Source organism: Salmo salar, chromosome 01 (assembly GCF_965601325.2).
Source record: "Salmo salar chromosome 01, fSalSal1, whole genome shotgun sequence".
Classification (NCBI taxonomy): domain Eukaryota; kingdom Metazoa; phylum Chordata; class Actinopteri; order Salmoniformes; family Salmonidae; genus Salmo; species Salmo salar.
The window spans coordinates 147,606,538-147,632,597 of NC_138291.1; positions in this window are offsets into that span (position 1 = coordinate 147,606,538).

Below are 26,060 nucleotides of genomic sequence, written 5' to 3' on the forward strand. Positions count from 1 at the left end.
GCATCGATTAATTGTCTCTGGCCCCCTCCCAGTTAGGGGAGTGATGAGCTCTACAGCAGAGTCTCACAACTCAATCGCTGGTTGAAAACTGTTTTCTGCCCCTCCCAAAAGATAGAATTTGTAGATAATTGGCCCTCTTTCTGGGACTCACCCACAAACAGGACCAAGCCTGGCCTGTTGAGGAGTGACGGACTCCATCCTAGCTGGAGGGGTGCTCTCATCTTATCTACGAACATAGACAGGGCTCTAACTCCTCTAGCTCCACAATGAAATAGGGTGCAGGCCAGGCAGCAGGCTGTTAGCCAGCCTGCCAGCTTAGTGGAGTCTGCCACTAGCACAGTCAGCGTAGTCAGCTCAGCTTTCCCCATTGAGACCGTGTCTGTGCCTCGATCTAGGTTGGGCAAAATTAAAAATGGCGGTGTTCGCTTTAGCAATCTCACTAGTATAAAGACCTCCTCCATTCCTGCCATTATTGAAAGAGATTGTGATACCTCACATCTCAAAATTGGGTTACTTAATGTTAGATCCCTCACTTCCAAGGCAGTTATAGTCAATGAACTAATCACTGATAATAATCTTGATGTGATTGGCCTGACTGAAACATGGCTTAAGCCTGATGAATTTACTGTGTTAAATGAGGCCTCACCCCCTGGTTACACTAGTGACCATACCCCCCGTGCATCCAGCAAAGGCGGAGGTGTTGCTAACATTTACGATAGCAAATTTCAATTTACAAAAAAAAAACAATGACGTTTTCGTCTTTTGAGCTTCTAGTCATGAAATCTATGCAGCCTACTCACTCACTTTTTATAGCTACTGATTACAGGCCTCCTGGGCCATATGCAGTGTTCCTCACTGAGTTCCCTGAATTCCTATCGGATCTTGTAGTCATAGCAGATAATATTGAAATTTTTGGTGACTTTAACATTCACATGGAAAAGTCCACAGACCCACTCCAAAAGGCTTTTGGAGCCATCATCGACTCAGTGGGTTTTGTCCAACATGTCTCTGGACCTACTCACTGCCACAGTCATACTCTGGACCTAGTTTTGTCCCATGGAATAAATGTTGTGGATCTAAATGTTTTTCCTCATAATCCTGGACTATCGGACCACCATTTTATTACGTTTGCAATTGCAACAAATAATCTGCTCAGACCCCAACCAAGGAGCATTAAAAGTTGTGCTATAAATTCTCAGACAACCCAAAGATTCCTTGATGCCCTTCCAGACTGCCTCTGCCTACCCAAGGACGTCAGAGGACAAAAATCCGTTAACCACCTAACCGAGGAACTCAATTTAACTTTGCGCAATACCCTAGATGCAGTTGCACCCCTAAAAATTAAAAACATCTGTCATAAGAAACTAGCTCCCTGGTATACAGAAAATACACGAGCTCTGAAGCAAGCTTCCAGAAAATTGGAACGGAAATGGCGCCACACCAAACTGGAAGTCTTCCGACTAGCTTGGAAAGACAGTACCGTGCAGTATCGAAGAGCCCTCACTGCTGCTCGATCATCCTATTTTTCCAACTTAATTGAGGAAAATAAGAACAATCCGAAATTTCTTTTTGATACTGTCGCAAAGCTAACTAAAAAGCAGCCTTCGCAAATGGAGGATGGCTTTCACTTCAGCAGTAATAAATTGATGAACTTCTTTGAGGAAAAGATCATGATCATTAGAAAGCAAATTACAGACTCCTCTTTAAATCTGGGTATTCCTCCAAAGCTCCATTGTCCTGAGTCTACACAACTCTGCCAGGACCTAGGATCAAGGGAGATACTAAAGTGTTTTAGTACTATATCTCTTGACACAATGATGAAAATAATCATGGCCTCCAAACCCTCAAGCTGCATACTGGACCCTATTCCAACTAAACTACTGAAAGAGCTGCTTCCTGTGCTTGGCCCTCCTAAGTTGAACATAATAAACGGCTCTCTATCCACCGGATGTGTACCAAGCTCACTAAAAGTGGCAGTAATAAAGCCTCTCTTGAAAAAGCCGAATCTTGATCCAGAAATTATAAAAAACTTTCTGCCTATATCGAATCTTCCATTCCTCTCAAAATTTTTTGGAAAAGCTGTTGCACAGCAACTCACTGCCTTCCTGAAGACAAACAATGTATACGAAACGCTTCAGTCTGGTTTTAGACCCCATCATAGCACTGAGACTGCACTTGTGAAGGTGGTAAATGACCTTTTAATGACGTCAGACCGAGGCTCTGCATCTGTCCTCGTGCTCCTAGATCTTAGTGCCGCTTTTGATACCATCGATCACCACATTCTTTTGGAGAGATTGGAAACCCAAATTGGTCTACATGGACAAGTTCTGGCCTGGTTTAGATCTTATCTGTCGGAAAGATATCAGTTTGTCTCTGTGAATGGTTTGTCCTCTGACAAATCAATTGTAAATTTCGGTGTTCCTCAAGGTTCCGTTTTAGGACCACTATTGTTTTCACTATATATTTTACCTCTTGGGGATGTCATTCGAAAACATAATGTTAAATTTCACTGCTATGCAGACGACACACAGCTGTACATTTCAATGAAACATGGTGAAGCCCCAAAATTGCCCTCGCTAGAAGCCTGTGTTTCAGACATAAAGAAGTGGATGGCTGCAAACTTTCTACTTTTAAACTCGGACAAAACAGAGATGCTTGTTCTAGGTCCCAAGAAACAAAGAGATCTTCTGTTGAATCTGACAATTAATCTGGATGGTTGTACACTCGTCTCAAATAAAACTGTGAAGGACCTCGGCGTTACTCTGGACCCTGATCTCTCTTTTGAAGAACATATCAAGACTGTTTCAAGGACAGCTTTTTTACATCTACGTAACATTGCAAAAATCAGAAACTTTCTGTCCAAAAATGACGCAGAAAAATTAATCCATGCTTTTGTTACTTCTAGGCTGGACTACTGCAATGCTCTACTTTCCGGCTACCCGGATAAAGCACTAAATAAACTTCAGTTAGTGCTAAATACGGCTGCTAGAATCCTGACTAGAACCAACAAATTTGATCATATTACTCCAGTGCTAGCCTCCCTACACTGGCTTCCTGTTAAGGCAAGGGCTGATTTCAAGGTTTTACTGCTAACCTACAAAGCATTACATGGGCTTGCTCCTACCTATCTTTCCGATTTGGTCCTGCCGTACATACCTACACGTACGCTACGGTCACAAGACGCAGACCTCCTAATTGTCCCTAGAATTTCTAAGCAAACGGCTGGAGGTAGGGCTTTCTCCTATAGAGCTCCATTTTTATGGAATGGTCTTCCTACCAATGTGAGAGACGCAGACTCAGTCTCAACCTTTAAGTCTTTACTGAAGACTTATCTCTTCAGTAGGTCCTATGATTAAGTATAGTCTGGCCCAGGAGTGTGAAGGTGAACGGAAAGGCTGGAGCAACGAACCGCCCTTGCTGTCTCTGCCTTGCCGGTTCCCCTCTTTCCACTGGGATTCTCTGCCTCTAACCCTTTTACCGGGGCTGAGTCACTGGCTTACTGGTGTTCTTCCATGCCGTCCATGGGAGGGGTGCGTCACTTGAGTGGGTTGAGTCACTGACGTGGTCTTCCTGTCTGGGTTGGCGCCCCCCCCTTGGGTTGTGCCATGGCGGAGATCGTTGTGGGCTATACTCGGCCTTGTCTTAGGACGGTAAGTTGGTGGTTGGAGACATCCCTCTAGTGGTGTGGGGCTGTGCTTTGGCAAAGTGGGTGGGGTTATATCCTGCCTGTTTGGCCCTGTCCGGGGGTGTCATCGGATGGGGCCACAGTGTCTTCTGATCCCTCCTGTCTCAGCCTCCAGTATTTATGCTGCAGTAGTTTATGTGTCGGGGGGCTAGGGTCAGTCTGTTACATCTGGAGTATTTCTCTTGTCTTATCCGGTGTCCTGTGTGAATTTAAATATGCTCTCTCTAATTCTCTCTTTCTCTCTTTCTGTCTTTCTCTCGGAGGACCTGAGCCCTAGGACCATGCCTCAGGACTACCTGGTATGATGACTCCTTGCTGTCCCCAGTCCACCTGGCCGTGCTGCTGCTCCAGTTTCAACTGTTCTGCCTGCGGCTATGGAACCCTGACCTGTTCACCGGACGTGCTTGTTGCACCCTCGACAACAACTATGATTATTATTATTTGACCATGCTGGTCATTTATGAACATTTTAACATTTTAACATCTTGACCATGTTCTGTTATAATATCCACCCTGCACAGCCAGAAGAGGACTGGCCACCCCTCATAGCCTGGTTCCTCTCTAGGTTTCTTCCTAGGTTTTTGGCCTTTCTAGGGAGTTTTTCCTAGGGAGTTTTTCCTAGCCACCGTGCTTCTTTCACATGCTTTGCTTGCTGTTTGGGGTTTAAGGCTGGGTTTCTGTACAGCACTTTGAGATATCAGCTGATGTACGAAGGGCTATATAAAAATAAATTTGATTTGATTTGATTTCCAATATAATTATCATCATTATCATTCCAGTTGGTCTCAGACAACATTTGACAGGAACTTGGCACATAAAAAGATTTGTAAATGTGATGATAAAAATAGCTTGAGTCAATATTAGCATAAAAGCCTGACAGAACTCCAGAAATTATCCCCCAATGCTCTCACAGTGATGGCAGGCTAGATGATTGTGTCGAAGTGACACGTTTGCCACTTGCTTAGGGGATATGGTAGGTAGATAGAAGGGACAGTCTGGGGGTGGATGTGTGACTGACTGACACTATTGATGAGGATGTATGAGAGAGTGACACTGTGGTCATGGGAATGGGGGACTCTTTGTGAAGGTATCCATGACTGACAATCTGTATGAGCAGGTGGGCGGAGCTCTCCATCAGAACAAGAAAACAAGACACGGTAAAATATTCTGTCAGAATTCTCACAGGGCCTCTGCTCGCCTGCTTCAGTCGGCTTTGAAGGAGATTTGAGAGGTAAATAATTCTGAAAATAAAATCGAGGATTCTGATATCAAACACACCCATTTGTGTTTGAAGACCAACAGGCTCAAGGCAACTGGTGCACCTGCTGAGGACCAACAGAACCTTTGAAACCGAAAGGAGGTGTAAAATGTGAGAATACTAATGTCGTGTGACAGACATCTCCATCCACGTCCTGTCTACCACCATCAGCCCACAGAAAGCACAGTGAGCCGCTAAGTGGTTCTTACATTTTCCTTTTATGTGATTCCACTGTCTGAGGTTCAGAGGACCATTAACAAACCACGGTGCAATGAAATGGACATTTGAAATGGATGTGAAACAAACATCAGTAGAGTGAATCAATCACTCTGACTGGCTCTGCCTTTGGCTCTTAGTGGGTACATCTGAGGGTTAGGAGATGCAGGGAGAAGTTTTCAGCTCAGAGTCTACAATGTTTTATTCAGGAATGTTACCTTCAGGATTTATTTATATCATTTTTCAAAAACAGATTCAAACTGAACAGTACTACTTTACATGTCAATATCGGTTTGTTAGATCTCGATAAAGGGTATGTAAAGGACTGGAGGTATGTTGGAGGTCTAGTGACAGTCTGCAAGTTATGAGTGTCATTCCTCAGGGCCACTGGGACAATGAGACAATAGAGTAGAGGCGCTGAGACATGGCACTGAAAAGGGCAACCTTCGGGGATCACCAAGCTTACCATTTACCACAGCACACATGATGCATTTCAATGACTCTCACTGACACACACACTCTTGCATGCACATACACACTCATACACATGCTCATGGACACTCTCATGCATACTCAAAAAATATGTTCATGGCTACATATATATGGCACAAATGCAAACCATGTAACACACACACAAATATGACTAATTCACCTCCCGCCACTAGTCTTGTTGCTGGGAATGGAAGGCGGTTCGGTTATCATCAGCACTCTGCAGGTGAACCAGCAGCTTTCATGTCTGTCTCTTTGTGTTTTTCACAAACCCACCATGGAACTGATTGCACCACAGGCTTCCTCATACTGGGCCATTCTCTGATCTCTTCAGACCTGAAATAGAAAAACCCCACATAGAGACTGCTAGTAGACAAGCAAACAGGCACAGAGAGAAAAACAACACCTGGTGCTTCCTCACAGTCTGACAAAACAACCATAACAGCAATATGGCCAGAGAGACGTGTGTAAACTGTTTTTTAATGAGAATAAAAGTGCTATCCTGACAATTTCAGGATATTACAGGGGATGTAAATAATGGTCCCTGTTATCTAACCGTTCCCTTTTTTTGACAGTGCAGTATTTTTTCTGTCATACGCAGCAGGTTGATTCCCATTCTATTTTGAGCTGATCCCTGTTTAATTAGCTGGAAAAGGCCTTGAGAGGGAAGTGGTGTGGCTTGTATAGCTCATTTACCTAGATAAGCTGTGCATTATTTATATTTTCAACAAAAGACTTTGTAAGCTAGTCTGGGGACCAGTCTTTTTAGCTAACATTCTATTCCTTGACACTCCTGTCATTTGTCAAAGAAACTGGCCTTTCGGCAATCTCAACGTTCAATATGCAGCCAGATTTACAGTACAGCTGCTGATTGGCAGTTGTAAACACCATTCATATTTATGACAACTTTATGGAAAATGGGGTGCGCAAAAGATTTGGCACAATATGAAATTAGAATGGGTCGTTATCAATAAAACGCCCTGGTGAAGTTGTCAGTCGGACTTCTGTCATCGGAATTATCAAACAATATTTGGATAAAGTCATCTATACTGAATTAACTTATAAACGCAACATGGAAATTGTTGGTCCCATGTTTCATGAGCTGAAATTTTAAAAATCCAAAACTGTTCCATATGCACAAAAAGCCTTCTCAAATTTCTCTCAAATTTTGTGCACAAATTTGTTTACATCGCTGTTATTGAGCATTTATCTTTTGCCAAGATAATCCATCTACCTGACTGGTGTGGCATGTCAAGAAGCTGATTAAACAGCATGATCATTACACAGATGGACCTTGTGCTGGGGACAATAAAAGGCTACTCTAAAATGTGCAGTTTTGTCACACAATGCCACAGATGTCTCAAGTTTTGAGTGAGAGTGCAACTGGCATGCTGACTGCAGGAATGTCCATCAAAGCTGTTGCCAGATAATTAAATGTTAATTTCTCAACCATAAGCCACCTCCAACATCATTTTAGAGAATTTGGCAGTTTGTTCAACCGGCCTCACAACCGCAGACAACGTGTAACCACACCAGCCCAGGACCTCCACATCCAGCTTCTTCACCTGCGGGATTGTCTGAGACCAGACTCCCGTACAGCTGATGAAACTGTGGGTTTGCACAACTAGGGCTGTGGTGGTCATGAAATGTTGTCAGCCGGTAATTGACTGTTAATTAACATAAATGCATTTCCTTTTCTCCACACATACCAGCTGCTGATGCGTGCATTTTGAATATCTACATTAAAAAAAGTAAAATAAATCAAATGAATATACACCATCACAATAAATCCCTTATTTATTTTAGGCAGGTCTAAAGAAACATAATATGAAGAAAATGTATTGCAGAAAAACAGAATAGGAGTTGGCCTACTGTATGTTATCTGGTTATGCACCATTCCATAGGCTAGTTAATTTATCAGACAATATATTCTTATAAGTCCCATGCCATTATTTTTTTATTTTATATAGAAAGAAGAATATATTACTTAGCTGAATAAAATATAAAGGATATAAAGGATATTTTTCCCATTCCGGAGTAAGAGTGCGCATATGAAGTGGCTATGTTGAGCATAAAAGTGATCATTTGATCATTTGAAACAAGTCCTATACACTAGATTTAGAGTTATTTGGCAACTTTAGTTGTGAATGATACAAACCATGCCTTAGAAATGAAAAGATACAGTTGAAGTTGGAAGTTTACACACACTTAGGTTGGAGTCAATAAAACTCGTTTTTCAACCACTCCACAAATATCTTGTTAACAAACGATAGTTTTGGCAAGTCGGTTAGAACATCTACTTTGTGTATGACACAAGTAATTTTTCCAGCAATTGTTTACAGACAGATTATTTCACTTATAATTCACTGTATCACAATTCCAGTGGGTCAGAAGTTTACATACACACAAAGTTGACTGTGCCTTTAAACAGCATGGAAAATTCCAGAAAATGATGTCATGGCTTTTGAAGCTTCTGATAGGCTAATTGACATCATTTGAGTCAATTGGAGGTGTACCTGTGGATGTATTTCAAGGCCTATCTTCAAACTCAGTGCCTCTTTGCTTGACATAATGGGGAAATCAAAAGAAATCAGCCAAGACCTCAGAAAAAAAATTGTAGACCTCCACAAGTCTGGTTCATGCATGGGAGCAATTTCCAAATGCCTGAAGGTACCACGTTCATCTGTACAAACAATAGTACGCAAGTATAAACACCGTCGGACCACACAGCCGTCATACCGCTCAGGAAGGAGACGTGTTCTGTCTCCTAGAGATGAATGAACGTACTTTGGTGCGAAAACTGCAAATCAATCCCAGAACAACAGCAAAGGACCTTGTCAAGATGCTGGAGGAAACAGGTACAAAAGTATCTGTATCCACAGTAAAACGAGTCCTATATCAACATAACCTGAAAGGCCGCTCCGCAAAGAAGCCACTGCTTCAAAACCGGCCATTAAAAAAAGCCAGACTACGGTTTGCAACTACACATGGGGACAAAGATCATACTTTTTGGAGAAATGTCCTCTGGTCTGATGAAACAAAAATAGAACTGTTTGGCCATAATGACCATCGTTATGTTTGGAGGAAAAAGGGGGAGGCTTGCAAGCCGAAGAACACCATCCCAACCAGGAGACATGGGGGTGGCAGCATCATGTTGTGGGGGTGCTTTGCTGTAGGAGGGACTGGTGCACTTCACAAAATAGATGGCATCATGAGGTAGGAAAATTATGTGGATATATTGAAGCAACATCTCAAGACATCAGTCAGGAAGTTAAAGCTTGGTCGCAAATGGTTCTTCCAAATGAACAATGATCCCAAGCATACTTCCAAAGTTGTAGCAAAATGGCTTAAGGACAACAAAGTCAAGGTATTGGAGTGGCCATCACAAAGCCCTGACCTCAATCACAGAAAATTTGTGGGCAGAACTGAAAAAAGCATGTGGGAGCAATGAGGCCTTACAAACCTGACTCAGTTACACCAGCTCTATCAGGAGGAATGGGCCAAAATTCACCCAATTTATTGTGGGAAGCTTGTGGAAGGCTACCCGAAACGTTTGACCCAGGCTAAACAATTTAAAGGCAATGCTACCAAATACTAATTGAGTGTATATAAACTTCTGACCCACTGGGAATGTGATGAAAGAATTAAAAGCTGAAACAAATCATTCTCTCTACTATTATACTGACATTTCACATTCTTAAAATAAAGTGGTGATCCTAACTGACCTAAGACAGGGACTTTTTACTAGGATTAAATGTCAGTAATTGTGAAAAAAACTGAGTTTAATTGTATTTGATGCTGTTCCCATTTAATTGTGTATGTAAACTTCTGACTTCAACTGTATGGGCTGCGACTATAGGCTATTGATGATTTGAGAAATCGCAGCTGTTCTCTCATCAAGTGATCATATTTTTACACATCAGACTATTCTCAATTGAATCTTGTCTTTACTAATATGTCAAATTTGCCATCACTAGCCGGCTTCCACCCAGTTACGCAACCCTGCACGTTAGAGGCTGCTGCCCTATATGCATAGACATGGAATCACTGGCAACTTTAATAATGGAACACTAGTCACTTTAATAATGTTTAAATAATGTTTACATACTGCTTTACTCATCTCATATGTATATACTGTATTCTATTCTACTGTATTTTTGTCACATGCCACTCCGACATTGCTCGATTTAATATTATATATTTTTTATTTTACTTTTATATTTGTGTGTATTGTTGTGAATTGTTAGATAATACTGCACTATTGGAGCTAGGAAGCATTTCACTGCACCCGCATTAGCATCTGCTAATTATGTATATGTGACCAATAAAATTAGATTTGATTTAGAATGGCCCATTATCAAATGGGCAGGAACAGGGTCAAGAGAAAAAAGACATGTCATCCATATGGCAAATGGAGGACCAGTTTGTTTCATTAATGTTGGTAGGCTACTCCAGTTATTTTGCGCATGACAGGTGATATTCCATCCAAACTCTGTATGCCATGGGCTCTCCAACCCTGTTCCTGCAGCTAACCAGTGCTTAATTTGGGAAACCAAATGAAATTTGTTCGGCAACATCAATAAGGAAACATATTTCATTAAACTGTTGACAGCCCTTCTCTCTGCGAGCTGGATAAAGGAATGAAGGAGAGCAGGGAGTACATTAAAATGCATGGAGATATTCTGCAGCTAAAGATAATGTGTAAGTCTATTAATTATGAAAATATACAAAATGCCCTATTACTAGGCTATTCAAAATCAATTACAAATTCACTATAATTATAGGCTAACTCTGAATTTGTTTCATTTAGGCTAGACCAATTATGTACCAAAAATCAGTATTTCTTTAAATGTACTATCATTATTTTAATTCAGGTTTTTTTTTCAGGCTTGGGCTTATATATAGGCCTATGCTTATGCATAAGCTGTAACATGCATATGGGTGTTTTGAATAATCATCACCTTAGAAAGCACTGTCCATTTTGTTGTGTTGGGCTTTGAAACAACATCCACAATGACCATGTTTTCCACTCAGTTTCAACCTGTGAGGTGAGTTATAAAAGCACACACTTTTTGATAATAAGTGTCCAGAGTGCATAAGAGGAGAATACCGTGACTCAATGGTCACCGTATACGTATACGGTCACCGCAACAGAATAATTTCTGCACAAACTGTCAGAAACCGTCTCAAGGAAGCTCATCTGATTGCTCGTTGTCCTTTTGACCTGACTGCAGTTCGGCATCGTAATCGACTTCAGTGGGCAAATGCTAACTTTCAATGGCCACTGGCATGCTGGATAAGTGTGCTCTTCATGGATTAATCCCGGTTTCAACTGTACCGGGCAGAGGGCAGACTGCGTGTATGGCATTGTGTAGGCGAGCGGTTTGCTGATGTCAACGTTGTGAACAGAGTGCCCCCTGGTTGCGTTGGGTTTAAGCTACGGATAACGAGCACAATTGCACTTTATTGATGGCAATTTGAATGCACAGAAATACCGTGACGAGATCCTGAGGCCCATTGTCATACCATTCATCCGCCACCATCACCTGATGTTTCAGCATGATAATGCACGGCCCCATGTTGCACGCCCCCATGGATCTGTACACAATTCCCGGAAGCTGAAAACGTCCCAGTTCTTCCATGGCCAGCATACTCACCAGATGTCACCCATTGAGCATGTTTGGGATGCTTTGGATCAACATGTACGACACCGTGTTCCAGTTCCCACCAATATCCAGCAACTTTGCCCAGTCATTGAAAAGGAGTGGGAGAACATTCCACAGGCCACAATCAACAGCCTGATCAACTCTATGTGAAAGAGAGTTGAGGTGAATGGTGGCCACAGCAGATACTGAATGGTTTTCTGATCTTATTTTAAGGTATCTGTGACCAACATATGCATATCGGTATTCCAAGTCATGTGAAATCCATGTATTAGGGTGTAATGAATTTATTTCAGTTGACTGATTTCCTTATATGAACTGTAACTCAGTAACATATTTGAAATGGTTGCATGCTCCTCTTTTTTGTTCAGTGTAGTTTAACACCTAAAGGTTAGCTTGTTAACTAGCCATTTTTGACATGATCTGTTATTAGCTAGCTAGCCAATTTGACATGGTCCATCAATCAATGTAGCCCAGCTATCATGTCTGTCAGCTGCAATCGTGATTAAACACTCTATGTTGAAAAGGGGATAATGTTAGCTAACTTCGCTAGGTAGGCCTATGTTGGTTGGAGAAAAAAGTACATTAGATCTACTTGCCACTATATTTAGCCTACTGTACAAAGTTTCTACCAGTAGCTTGCAAAATAAACATCAGCTAACAGTACATCAGCAAATGCACCCTTCTGCTGATTGACAGGCAGAGCCTACAAAGGATGGGAAATGAACCTAAATTAACCTTTTATCAGCAACAAGTCAATTTGATGGAAACATCTTGGGTGAGAAAATGCGCATATTGTTTTTATGCAGATTTTAGAATTTTCACATGAAAATCTGTTTCCAATGATGGAAACCAATCTTCTGGCTTTCATAGCACAGGTGGGGGTTGCCTGAATTCACTGTAGTAGGCTAGGCCTAATATATAGGCTAGCATACAAATGGTGGATTTAAAAACCCAGCCTATGAATTAACTTCTAACTTACACATCTCTGTCTTTACTCTTCCCTTTTTGTGCAATTCATGCATATCCACTGGCATCTCCACTGGCCTCTCTCTTTTCCACCCTCTTATAGCTATTGAACCAGTAGCCTAGCTCAATTCGTGTCCCAGATGTAGCAATAGAGTTTGGTCACTTATTTTGATCATTAAAAATATATTAGATGAAAGAAGCACCTTGCTCTTGCTTGCTGGATATTAAATAGGCTACAGCGTTCACAGAGTGAACTGGCGAGGAAGTTTGAATAGTGAGAGTTTCTCTGGCGTGATGTGATCACATTGGCTGGTGGTAAAAATGCAATAGACATGAGTCCTCTGTTCTCCCCACACCCAATGTTTATGTTTACAGTGAAATGTATTACGTTAGAATGCTTCCAATCAAATTAATGAATTAAGTTTGTTTTCCTATCAGTGTAATTTGCATAAACATTGTGATTGGGTGATATCTATGAGGGTTATCGAATCAGGTTCAAATCCTCTGACCTCCTCAAGCTCATTAATGATAGAATGTTCATATTTGATGATTGCCAAAAAGCCAGTCTTGTTGGCAAATGACAGGAGTAGCAAGGAGTGGAATGTAATAGCTGAACAAAGACGGCAACCAGGCTATTTGTAAGCAGCTTTGTGATAATTGTTTTATTTAAAGTTAAGTAACGCAATCTCATTGGGCTGAAAACAAAACAAAATATAATCATTAACATGACAACAGCCATGAGGGTGTCTATTATCCCACCTTTTACTTGTACATACTGAAACCTCTACATGAGACAAACACACAGGTTGAAACCACACTGACCTCCAGCGCCATGGAACACTGTGTGTTCCACTTTCCCCATGATGGGTCAATAAGAGGACAAGGGGGGCCTCGCCTAATGTTAATGAGACTACATAGAGGAACATTTCACTTGTCCCCTCTACTCTGCCCTCTCCACTGGACGGACGCACCCATTAGCTCTCCGGTAATTAACAGAGGCAGAGACATATGAAAACCTTACAAATTACTCCATAAACCTTTCACTCTGGGGCTTTCAGGTAGCCAGTCATGTGGAAAGAGTTCACTCCACAGTTCAGAGCACTGCACTGGAGAGCTAGCTAGCATGCTAGCCTGGTTTTCCCTAGAGGACTGAAATGCAGCTATATCGCCTCTGAGAATAATATTGATGTATGAACTGACATGGTGACTGAGTTCATCAGGAAGTGTATAGGGGATGCTGTTCCCACTGTGACTATTAAAACCTATCCAAACCAAAAACCGTGCATAGATGGGAGCATTCGTGCAAAACTGAAAGCGCGAACCATCGCATTTAACCACAGCAAGGTGACTGGGAATATGGTCAAGCACAAACAGTCCAGTTATGCCCTCCGTAAGGCAATCAAAAAGGCAAAACTTCAGTACAAAGACAAAGACAAAGTGAAGTTGCAATTCGGACAAGCTAAACACCTTCATCACCCGCTTCGAGGGAAACACAGTGCCGCCGACGTGGGCCACCAAGCTCCCGTGGACTGTGAGCTTTCGTTCTCCGTGGTCAACGTGAGAAAGACATTTAAGTGTGTCAATCCTGGCAAAGCTGCGGGTCCCGACGGCATCCCTAGCTGCTTCCTCAGAGCATGTGCAAACCAGATGGGTGGAGTGTTTACATACATATTCAATCTCTCCCTATCCCCGTCTGTTGTCCCCACTTCCTTGAAGATGTCAACCAGTGTTCCTGTACCCAAGAAAGTGAAGGTAACTGAACTAAATGACTATTGCTCTGTAGTACTCACTTCTGTCATCATGAAGTGCTTTAAGAAGCTAGTTAAGGATCATATCACCTCCACCTTACCTGTCACCCTAGACCCACCTCAATTGCTTACTGCCCCAATAGGTCCACATACGATGCAATCGACACGCTAGACTCACTGCAATTTGCATACCGCCCCAATAGAATGGGCATTGCACTGCCCTATCCCATCTGGACAAGAGGAATACCTATGTAAGAATGCTGCTCATTGACTACAGCTCAGCCTTCAATACCATAGTAGCCTCCAAGTTCATCATTAAGCTCTGGGCCTTGGGTCTGAACCTCGTCCTGTGCAACTGGGTCCTGGGTCTTCCTGATGGGTTGCACCCAGGTGAAGGTAGGTAACAACACCTCCACTATGCTGATCCTCAACACAGGGACCCTAAAAGGGTGCGCACTCAGCCCCCTCCTTCACCTATGACTGCATGGCCACACGTCTCCAACTCAATCATCAAGTTTGCAGACAACATAACTGTTGTAGGCCTGATTACCAACAATGCCGAGACAGGCTACCTGGAGGAGGTGACCGCCCAGTTCCCTGCCCTGAACTTTAGTCACTGTCACTAGACAGCTACCACCCGGGTTACTCTACCATGCACCTTAGAGGCTGGTTGAACTATGTACATAGTCATGGAACGCTGGTGACTTTAAATCAAGTTTATATACTATTTTAACCACTTCATATGTATATACTGTATTCTAGTCATGGTCATCCTATTTAACTACTGCTGAAAATATACACTATATATATGAAATATATGGACACCCCTTCAAATTTGTGGATTTCAGCAACACCCGTTTCTGACAGGTGTATAAAATGGAGCACACAGCCATGCACCCCCATAGACAAACATTGGCAGTAGAATGGCCCTACTGAAGATCTCAGTGACTTTTAACGTGGCACTGTCATAGGATGCCACCTTTCCAACAAGTTAGTTTGTCAAATTTCTGTCCTGCTGGAGCTGCCCCGGTCAACTTTAACTGCTGTTATTGTGAAGTAGAAACGTCTAGAAGCAACAACAGCTCAGCCACGAAGTGGTAGGCCACACAAGCCCGCAGAACGGGACCGGTGAGTACTAAAGTACGTAGCGCATAAAAAATTGTTGGTTTTTGGTTGCAACACTCACCACCGAGTTATAAACTGCCTGTGGAAGCAACGTCAGCACAATAACTGTTCGACAGGATCTTCATGAAATGGGTTACCATGGCCAAGCAGCCGCACACAAGACTAAGATCACCATGCGCAATGCCAAGCATCGGCTGAAGTAGTGTAAAGCTCGCAGCCATTGGACTCTGGAGCAGTGGGAATACAATCTCTGGAGGGATGAATCATGCTTCACTATTTGGCAGTCCGACGGACGAATCTGGGTTGGGCGGATACCAGGAGAATGCAACAGTACGTGCCCGAATACATAGTGCCAACTTTAATGTTTGGTGGAGGAGGAATAATGGTCTGGGGCTGTTTTTCATGGTTCGGGCTAGTCCCCTTAGTTCCAGTGAAGGGAAATATTAACGCTACAGCATACAGTCACATTCTAGACGATTCCATGCTTCCAACTTTGTGGCAACAGTTTGGGGAAGGTCCTTTCCTATTTCAGCATGATTATGCCCTTGTGCACAATGTGAGGTTCACAAATAAGTGGTTTGTCAAGATCGGTGTGGAAGAACTTGACTGGCCAGCACAGAGCCCCCTGACCTCAACCCCATCGAAGACCTTTGGGATGAATTGGAACTCAGACTGGGAGCCTAATCGCCCAATATCAGTGCCCGACCTCACTAATGCTCTTGTGGTTGAATGGAAGCAAGTCCCCGTAGCAATGTTCCAACATTTAGTGGAAAGCCTTCCCAGAAGAGCGGAGGCTGTTATAACAGCAAAGGGGGGACCAACTCCATAGTAATGCCTATGATTTTGGAATGAGATACTTTTGGTCGTGTAGTGTATGTATATATAAATGTATATGTAAATAACTAGTGTAGCTGGAAATGGCTGAATTTGTTTAATGCAATATCTACATAGGTTTACAAAGGCCCACTATCAGCAACCATCACTCCTGTGTTCCAATGGCACGTTGTGTTAGCTAATCCGAGTTTATCATTTTAAAGGCTAATTGCTCATTAGAAAACCCTTGCAATTATGTTACAACAGCTGAAAACTGTTGTTCTGATTAAAGAAGCAATAAAACTGTCCTTCTTTAGACTAGTTGAGTATCTGGAGCATCAGCATTTGTGGGTTCGATTACAGACTTAAAATGGCCCGAAACAAAGAAGTTTCTTCTGAAACTCGTCAGTCTATCATGGCTCTCAGAAATGAAGGCTATTCCATGCAAGAAATTGCCAAGAAACTGAAGATCTCGTACAACACTGTGTACTACTCCCTTCACAGAACAGCGCAAACTGGCTCTAACCAGAATAGAAAGAGGAGTGGGAGGCACAACTCAACAAAAGGACGAGTACATTAGAGTGTTTAGTTTGAGAAACAGACACCTCACAAGTCCTCAACTGGCAGCTTCATTAAATAGTACCAACAAAACACCAGTCTCAACGTCAACAGTGAAGAGGCGACTCTGGGATGCTGGCCTTCAGGGCAGTGTTCCTCTGTGTTCTTTTGCTCATCTTAATCTTTTCTTTTTATTGGCCAGTCTGAGATATGTATTTTTCTTTGCAACTCTGCCTTGAAGGCCAGCATCCCGGAGTCGCCTCTTCACTGTTGACTTTGAGACTGGTGTTTTGCAGGTAATATTTAATGAAGCTGCTGGTCTAGTCTGGGCATAAATCTCAACAATTGAGCACTCTGATAACTCTCAGATATTTTAATACATTTTCTTATCTTCTCAAATAGCGAGCCCAGGGTCATATACAGCCAACACGACAATCCTATGGCCTTCCATATTAAATAAATACTCTACCATTTGTCTCCATTTAATCTGTGATTACAGTAGTCCAATAGGATTTTGAGCTAGTGGGAATGCAAAAGAATTACCTTATTTGGTAGCACTTTATAATAACTCTACGTAATAAAGCATTTATAATGGATTTGTAAGTACTTTATTCATAATTGATTAAATTTAGACTCTAGAGCTCCTTAAAGCTGCAATATGTAACTTTTTGGGAGAGCCAACCAAAATCACATAGAAATGTGAGTTATATATCTGTCATATTCATTGAAAGCAAGTCTAAGAAGCGGTAGATATGATCTATGTGCGCTATTTCTATGCTTCCTGTTGTTAAGTTTTGTTTATGCATCTTTCACTTTAGGTTTTGTAAAACAGCTTAAATTACTATATTTTTGGTTATTGGAAATATATTTCACCGAGGTTTATATGGTACAATGATTCTCTACACTATACATTCACTATACTATACACCATGGCTGCCCAACCCTCTTCCTGGAGATCTACCGTCCTGTGGGTTTTCAGTCCAACCCTAAATTAACACACCTGATTCTACTAATTAGCTGCTCAGCAAGACCTTAAATAGCTGAATCAGATATGCTAAACTATGGTTGGACCAAAAACCTACAGGACAGTAGATCTCCAGGAGAGGGTTGGGCAGCCCTGCTATACACTATATACTATACATTCTCTACACTATGGGCTCCTGAGTGGCGTAGTGGTCTAAAACACTGCATCTCAGTGCAAGAGATGTCACTGCAGTACCTGGTTCAAATCCAGGCTGCATTGTGTCCGGCCGTGATTGGGAGTCCCATAGGGCGGCGCACAATTGGCCCAGCGTCGTCTGGGTTTGGCCGGCGTAGGGCGTCATTGTAAATAAGAATTTGTTCTTAACGGACTTACCTCGTAAAATAAATTGCTTGAAATTAGGTAACTATTATAATTTTTGCAACCAGGAAATGGCCGAGCATATTGCACCTTTAAGGTCTCAAAAGTCCCCTAGAACAAACATATCAATGGTTAACAATAGTCACACAATACACAATACAGAGGATATTTAAGAAAATATGTTGAACATTTTATTCTGATACAGTCACACTGTTGTAATATGCTGAGTAAAATAACGTTTTTAGTCCGAAAATGCTAACATAAGTGTTTCTTGGCAGTGACTTTTCGACCAAAACCAAAGTGTGGATTGCAGTTACTCCTTAGAGCAGTCTAATCTTGGTTAACCTAGAACTAAAATCTTGTGTAGTTTTGGTCAGCTGAGTGATTCACTTCTGGGTCGATATGTGTTAGAAATTGGGAGTTCCGGTTTACAAAGTCTCCACCATTGCGAAGTCTTCTAGGTTTAAGGCCCTCTCGTCTTTGCTCTTTACACCGCGTCACTCGTCTCCGTCATATCCTCACATCGTCTCTCCTATCATTGCTACGCAGATGACACTCAACTCATGTTCTCCTTCTTCCCTTCTGACACCCAGGTGGTGACACTCATCTTTGCATGCCTGGCAGACATCTAAGCTTGGATGTCGGCCCACCACCTCAAGCTCAGGTCCTAATCCAGGTACATTTCCCGTCTAGACTACTGAAACTCTGTTGGCTGGGCTCCCCGCTTGTGCCATCAAATCCCTGCAATTTATCCAGAACAGCGCAGCCTGCCTGGTGTTCAACCTTCCCAAGTTCTCCCATGTCATCCCGCTCCTCCGCACACTCCACAGGCAACCAGTGAAATCTCGTATAATACTCAAGACCCTGGTGCTTGACATACAGAGCAGCAATAGGAAATCCTGATGCACATGTATTTTCCTACTAGTACTGACTTTGCTGATAACTTCTTTATTGAACTAAAATATACTTGCTACGATTGTTGTCTCACCTAGCTATCTTAAGATGAATGCACTAATTGTAACTCCGTCTTGATAAGAGCATCTGCTAAATGACTAAAATGTCAATGTTAAATAGTCTACGTTGAAAGAATGAAGCACTGAAAGAATTTAAAGGTTATACATGTAACATTTCTACCCGCAAATCATACATGTAACATTTCTACCTCAATCACATATCAGTAGTAATGAAGGAATAACAATCCTCTAGAAAAAAACAGCTGTTGTGTGTAGGCTACATCTCTGTTTTATGATTAGCTTGCGTTTGCGAGGTTGTCAAGATTAGCAAAACATTCACATTACAACTCTTCCTCAAGTCCTTGCGACAGTTGTTTCACAACAGTGTTTGTGAATAAAATGTTTGATATATTTCCTTTAACATCCTCGTGTGCATATTCTTTTACCATTGATATGTTCTAGGCTATTTTGAGACCTTAAGGAGCATCAGGTGCTGCTGGAATGTCTACCAATGTGAGAAATACACAAGTCACTCAAAACATGTATAAAGTATTTATCAAGTATAAATAGTCCACCATTAAGATGAGGCCACACAAAAAATACTTAATCTATATTAAACATCTTATGAATGGATTAATAATTAATAAATTATGAATAAACTATTTACTAATCCATTAACTGCTTAATTGTTTTAATCTAGCACTAATTGTTGAGAGATTAATTGGTGAACTAGCAGCCCACAACCTGTTATTTGTTTTAATGGTCCTCCAGGTGTTACAAATGAATAGTGTTGTTCCACAGTGCTCAAGTCATCTTCGTCTGGCTGTAGTACTGCTTAGAGACAAGCTTCTGACCGTTCTCTCACATATTTAGTATACTGTTGAACATTCCCTCCAGACCCATAACTCAGTGTATTTCTGTGTGTGGCTCTTCTTTGGTACTACTGAGCACTTTATAACTCTATTCTTGCTTTGTGGCTTTTCTATCACTTCTATCCAGGCTCAGTTTACCAGTGCCTAGTGATAACCAACCTACAATAATACACCACTAATGTGGTGTAGTTTTTACATAATATATGAAAGATGACTATTGTGTGACTTGTCTTTGGTACAATGTGTTTGTGACTTATCTGTCCATCAGATGTTTGTATCTTGTTCTGTGAGTGTTTGTTTTGTGTCTATAGCAGTGGAAGAGTGTCCTATATCCCCTCTGATATCTTTGGAGCAGCTTGTCCCAGATAGGCCTGTGATTGATCGGGACACTTTAGCCTGAAGGGTCCTGCTGTGTCCGCAGTGGGCCTGCAGTCATCTTCATCACTTTCACTTAAACCAGGGGATCATCCTGCAGTGACAAATTGAGAAAGGGGGTGGGGGGGGGGGGCACTGAGTCAGAGAGTAGGGGGTGGGTGGGAGAGGGGTCTAATGAATGACCCCTGGTTTGGGCCAATTACTCAATTAGCTGATCTGAGAAAGTGCTTTGTCTTTCTCAGACATTGTTTTTCTAGCTTGTCACAATGTTTGCCCTTAGCACACAGATGGAGGAGGGATAGAAGGACGTCTGATGATAGCCCAAGGTCAGGGAAGGCAGGCAGAGCCCCTCTATCCATCTTGCAAGCGCTGCTCTCTCTGCTTCTCCCCACCCCCTCTTTCCTGCCTTAATCTTTCCCCTCCATCGATGTATCTCTGTTTGTATTATGTGCTGAATTTTGTATGTGCATTCAATGTCCAGGGATGTATTCCGGATTCCTATTTTTGGAGAAGAGCTGAGCAGATAATGTGGGATAAGGAGAATGAGAGTTGAAGCACTCTCAGGATTTATTCCCATTTCTCTTGGAACACTTGGGGGCTTTTCCCAGAGTTCCACTGGAAGATTGACATTCTGATGCATTATCTCCCTCCCACTGGGGAACTTAAGCAATATGTTCAGCTTGGTCGTGGGCACACATTGTCAAGAACCCTTTACATGCTTTTCCTCCTGCTCGCAGAATGTGATTTATAGGCTAATTATAATTAATGGACACAGCTACACCATGGCGACATTGAGTGCTGTCACCATGGAGATGTAGTCTACTTCAAGGCGCTAGACATGAGGGTTTGAGTGGGGGGGATGGGGTGAGGAGGGGTGGGGTAACAGAAGGGATCCTTCAGCGCTTCTCAATCAGCAGAGTGTGATAAGTAATTAGTCCCCCATCATTACTGGGACTGGAGAGCAAGGCCCGAGGAGCTCCGCGGGACCCTCCAGATAACACATAGAAGGGGATGCAATGGAGCACATACACATTAAACTACAGAACACACAGCAGTCTCTATCAGGATTCTCCAGCCAGCCCAGAGTAAGACTCACATAAACATACAGAGAAGACACATGGACACGCATGTTCACACACATACACCCACACACCATCATTGCATAGCCCACACCATGTTATAGAGGTTTTCTCATTTGAATATAGATTTAAGAATGCTATTCCCAGTTACCTTCCTTTCCTTCATCCACATGACTGTTTTATTTCCCATCAGCACCTTTTCAACCAATCTCTGTCGTTCCCGCCTTAGCAGTGGCTCCTGGCTGGGAGAGTCAGTACAGTGCTGCCCCCTGACCTCCCCTCACCTCAGGGCAGGCCCACCAGGTATCCCTGTTGACCCTGCAAAGGGACGGGGCCAGAGGACAGACTCCATAGATATTTATCCTGTAACCATGAGAGCAAGCCTGCCAAACCGCTTGGGTCTCCTCCCTCTGGCTAATGTGAAATACTGGACCTCATACAGGTCCTTGTGGGCTTAATTATAAAGATATACTATAATCCACTGATATTTAGAGAGTTGATTATCATATGATTTGAATAAATGCAATCTGAAGAGTTTAAATATGGTAATATGTAGGTTCCCATGTACTTATTTTAAAACTATTTTTGTGGCAATTGAATAAAAAAATAAAAACTATATATAAAAGGTACATACAGGTAAGTACAAACTATTGAATCATTGTACTTTGGAAACAGAAAAAAAATTGCCTCCACTCCCAACCCCATTCATCCAACCACAACATTCTTCCCTCCCCCACCCTTTATCTCCTAATCTACCCCACTAAACATCCAAGGTTGCTTGTCAAACGAGGATGCCTTTTTACCCCCACCACACACCCTTCAGTAGAACGGCCTCACTGAAGAGCTCAGTAACTTTCAACGTGGCACCGTCATAGGATGCCACCTTTCCAACACCTTTGTCAAATGTCTGCCCTGCTAGAGCTGCCCCGGTTAACTGTAAGTGCTGTTATTGTGAAGTGGAAACGTCTAGGAGAAACAACAGCTCATCCGCGAAGTGATAAGACATACATGTTCAGGAATGGGACAGCCGTGTAAAAACCATCTGTCCTCGGTTACAACACTTACTACCGAGTTCCAAGCTTCATGAAATGGGTTTCCATGGCGGAGCAGCTGCACACAAGCCTAAGATCACCATGCGCAATGCCAAGCGATCGCTGAAGTGGACTCCATTGGACTGGAGCAGTGGAAATGCATTCTCTGGTGTGACGAATCACACAATCCGACAGACAAATCTGTTGGATCAAAATACAATGACATTAAAGATGATTCTGTGCTTACAACTTTGTGGCAACAGTTTTGGGAAGGCACTTTCCTGTTTCAGCATGACAATTCCCCCGTGCACAAGCGAGGTCCATGCAGAAAAGGTTTGTCAATATACAGTACCAGTCAAAATTTTGGACACACCTATTCATTCAAGGGTTTTTCTTTATTTTTACTATTTTCTATATTGTAGAATAATAGTGAAGACATAAACTATTAAACAACATATGGAATCATGTAGTAACCAAAAAAGTGTTAAACAAATCAAAATGATTTTATATTTGAGATTCTTCAAAGTAGCCACCTTGATAGCAGCTTTGAACACTCTTGGCATTATCTCAACCAGATTCACCTGGAATGCTTTTCCAACAGTCTTGAATGATTTTCCACATATGATGAGAACTTGCTTGCAGCTTTTCCGTCAATCTGCAGTCCAACTCATCCAAAACCATCTCAGTTGGGTTGAGGTCAGTTGATTGTGTGTTAGGAGTGTGTATCGGAGGCGAAGTCAGGTGCAGGAGAGCAGAGTGTAGTGAACAGGCACACTTTTTATTCCGGTCAAAATGACAGCACAAAAATAACCTAAAATGTGCCCAAAACACGGAACATAGACAAAAAGTAATGCGCGTAACAATATCCACAATATCAAGATACACATAACACAAACAATTCTACACAAAGACATGGGGAACAGGGGAATAAATACATATGAATTGATTGGGGAATGAAAACCAGGTCTGCAGGGAACAAGACAAAACAAATGGATACATGAAAAATGGAGTGGCGATGGCTAGAAAGCCGGTGACGTCGACCGCCGAACGCCACCCGAACAAGGAGAGGACCGACTTCGGCGGAAGTCATGACAGTAACCCCCCGACGTGCGGCTCCAGCGGTGCGTCAACATCTGCCTCGGGGACGGGTCTAATACATCCGCCACCGGAACGCAGCACCTCTCCTCATGGACCGTACCCCTCCCACTCCACGAGGCCCGACGCCTTGAATCCAGGATGGAACGGACAGAGTACGCCAGGGCCCCCTCGATGTCCAGAGGGGGCAGAGGAACCTCCCGTACCTCAGACTCCTGGAGCGGACCAGCCACCACCGGCCTGAGGAGAGACACAAGGAACGAGGGGTTAATATGGCAATTGAGGGGAAGCTGTAACCTGTAACATACCTCGTTCACTCTCCTCAGGACTTTGAATGGCCCCACAAACCGCGGGCCCAGCTTCCAGCAGGGCAGGCTTCGGGTCGAGAGCCAGACCCTGTCCCCTGGTGCGAACACCGGGGCCTCACTGCGGTGACAGTCTGTGCTGGTCTTTTGGCGCAGCACGGCCTGCTGTAGATGACCATGGGCGGCTTCCCAGGTCTCCTCCGCGCATCTGAACCACTTGTCCACCGCAGCGCCTCGGTCTGACTCCGATGCCACGGTGCCAGAACCGGCTGGGACCCCAATACACACTGAACGGGGGAGAGGTTAGCGGAGGAGTGGCGGAGCGAGTTCTGCGCCGTCTCTGCCCAGGGCACGAACGCCGCCCACTCCCCCGGCCGGTCCTGGCAACAGGACCGCAGAAACCTGCCCACATCCTGGTTCACTCTCCCCACCTGTCCATTACTCTCGGGGTGGAAACCCGAGGTAAGGCTGATGGAGACCCCCAAACGTTCCATGAATGCCCTCCAGACTCTTGAAGTGAACTGGGGACCCCAATCAGACACTATATCCTCAGGCACTCCGTAGTGCTGGAAGACGTGTGTAAAAAGGGCCTCCGCATTTTGTAGGGTCGTAGGGAGACCGGGCAGAGGTTTGGAGATGACAGGACTTAGAGAAACAATCCACAATGACCAAGATTGTGGTGTTCCCCTGTGAGGGAGGAAGATCCGTTAGAAAATCAACCGACAGGTGTGACCAAGGCTGTTGTGGAACGGATAAGGGATGTAGCGTACCTCTGGGCAGGTGTCTAGGAGCCTTACACTGGGCGCACACCGAGCAGGAGGAAACATAAACCCTCACGTCCAGAGCCAAGGTGGGGCACCAGTACTTCCCAGACAGACAGTGCACCGTCCGACCGATCCCCGGATGACCAGAGGAGGGTGATGTGTGGGCCCAATAGATCAACTGGTCACGGACAGCAGACGGAACGTACTGAAGTCCAACGGGACACTGCAGTGGAGCGGGTTCAGTACGCATTGCCTGCTCAATGTCCGCGTCCAGCTCCCACTCAACCGACCACTGCAGACGTACAGGACCCCTCTTCAGCAGTGAGCTAATTGGAGCAGCCACCTGGCCAAAACCCCGGATAAATCTGTGGTAGTAATTGGCAAACCCTAAAAATCGCTGCACCTCCTTTACCGTGGTGGGAGTCGGTCAATTACGCACGGCTGCTATGCGGTCACTCTCCATCTCCACCCCTGATGTGGAAATGCGATACCCTAGGAAGGAGACGGACTGTTGAAAGAACAGGCATTTCTCAGCCTTGACGTACAGGTCATGCTCCAACAGTCGTACAAGTACCTTGCGCACCAAGTACACATGCTCGGCGCGTGTAGCGGAGTATATCAGAATGTTATCGATATACACCACTACACCCTGCCTGTGCTGGTAACTGAAAATCTCGTCTACAAAGGATTGGAAGACTGATGGAGCATTCATCAACCCGTACGGCATGACGATGTACTCATAATGGCCTGAGGTGGTAGTAAACGCCGTCTTCCACTCGTCTACATCTCGAATACGCACCAGATTGTATTCACTCATGAGATACAGTTTAGGGAAGAAGCGCGCCCCGTGCATTGACTCAATCACCGTGGCGATAAGAGGTAGCGGGAAACTACCTCACCGTGATTTGATTGAGACCTTTATAATCAATGCACGGGCGCAGACCTCCATCTTTTTTCTTCACAAAAAAGAAACTCGAGGAGGCGGGTGAAGTGGAGGACCGAATGTACCCCTGACGCAGGGATTCGGAGACATATGTCTCCATAGCCACTGTCTCCGCTTGCTACAGGGGATACACGTGACTCCTGGGAAGTGCAGAATCTACCAGGAGATTTATCGCACAATCCCCCCCATCGATGGGGTGGTAATTGTGTCGCCTTCTTCTTACAGAAGGCGAGAGCCAAATTGGCATATTCCGGGGGAATGCGCACGGTGGAGACCTGGTCTGGACTTTCCACCGTGGTAGCACAAACGGAAACCCCTACACACCTCCCCGAGCACTCTCGCGACCACCCCGTGAGAGCCCTCTGTTGCCAGGAAATGTTGGGGTTATAACGAGCCAACCTGGGAAGGCCTAGTACCACGGGAAATGCAGGAGAGTCAATGAGAAAGAGACTGATTCTCTCATCGTGAACCCCCTGCATCTCCATGGCCAGGGAGATGGTGGCCTGCCTGATTAGCCCGGACCCTAATGGTGGACTATCCAGAGCATGAACCGGAAAAGGTCTATCCACAGGAATAATGGGGATCCCTAAACTAAGTGCTAACGCTCTGTCAATACAATTCCCAGCTGCGCCTGAATCGATGAGCGCCCTATGCTGGGAATGCGGGGAGAACTCAGGGAAACAAACAGGTACAAACAGGTGGACAACAGAGGACTCTAGATGAGAGTGGTGCATACTCACCTGGGGTGACGTCAGAGTGCCCTGCCTGCTGCCTCGA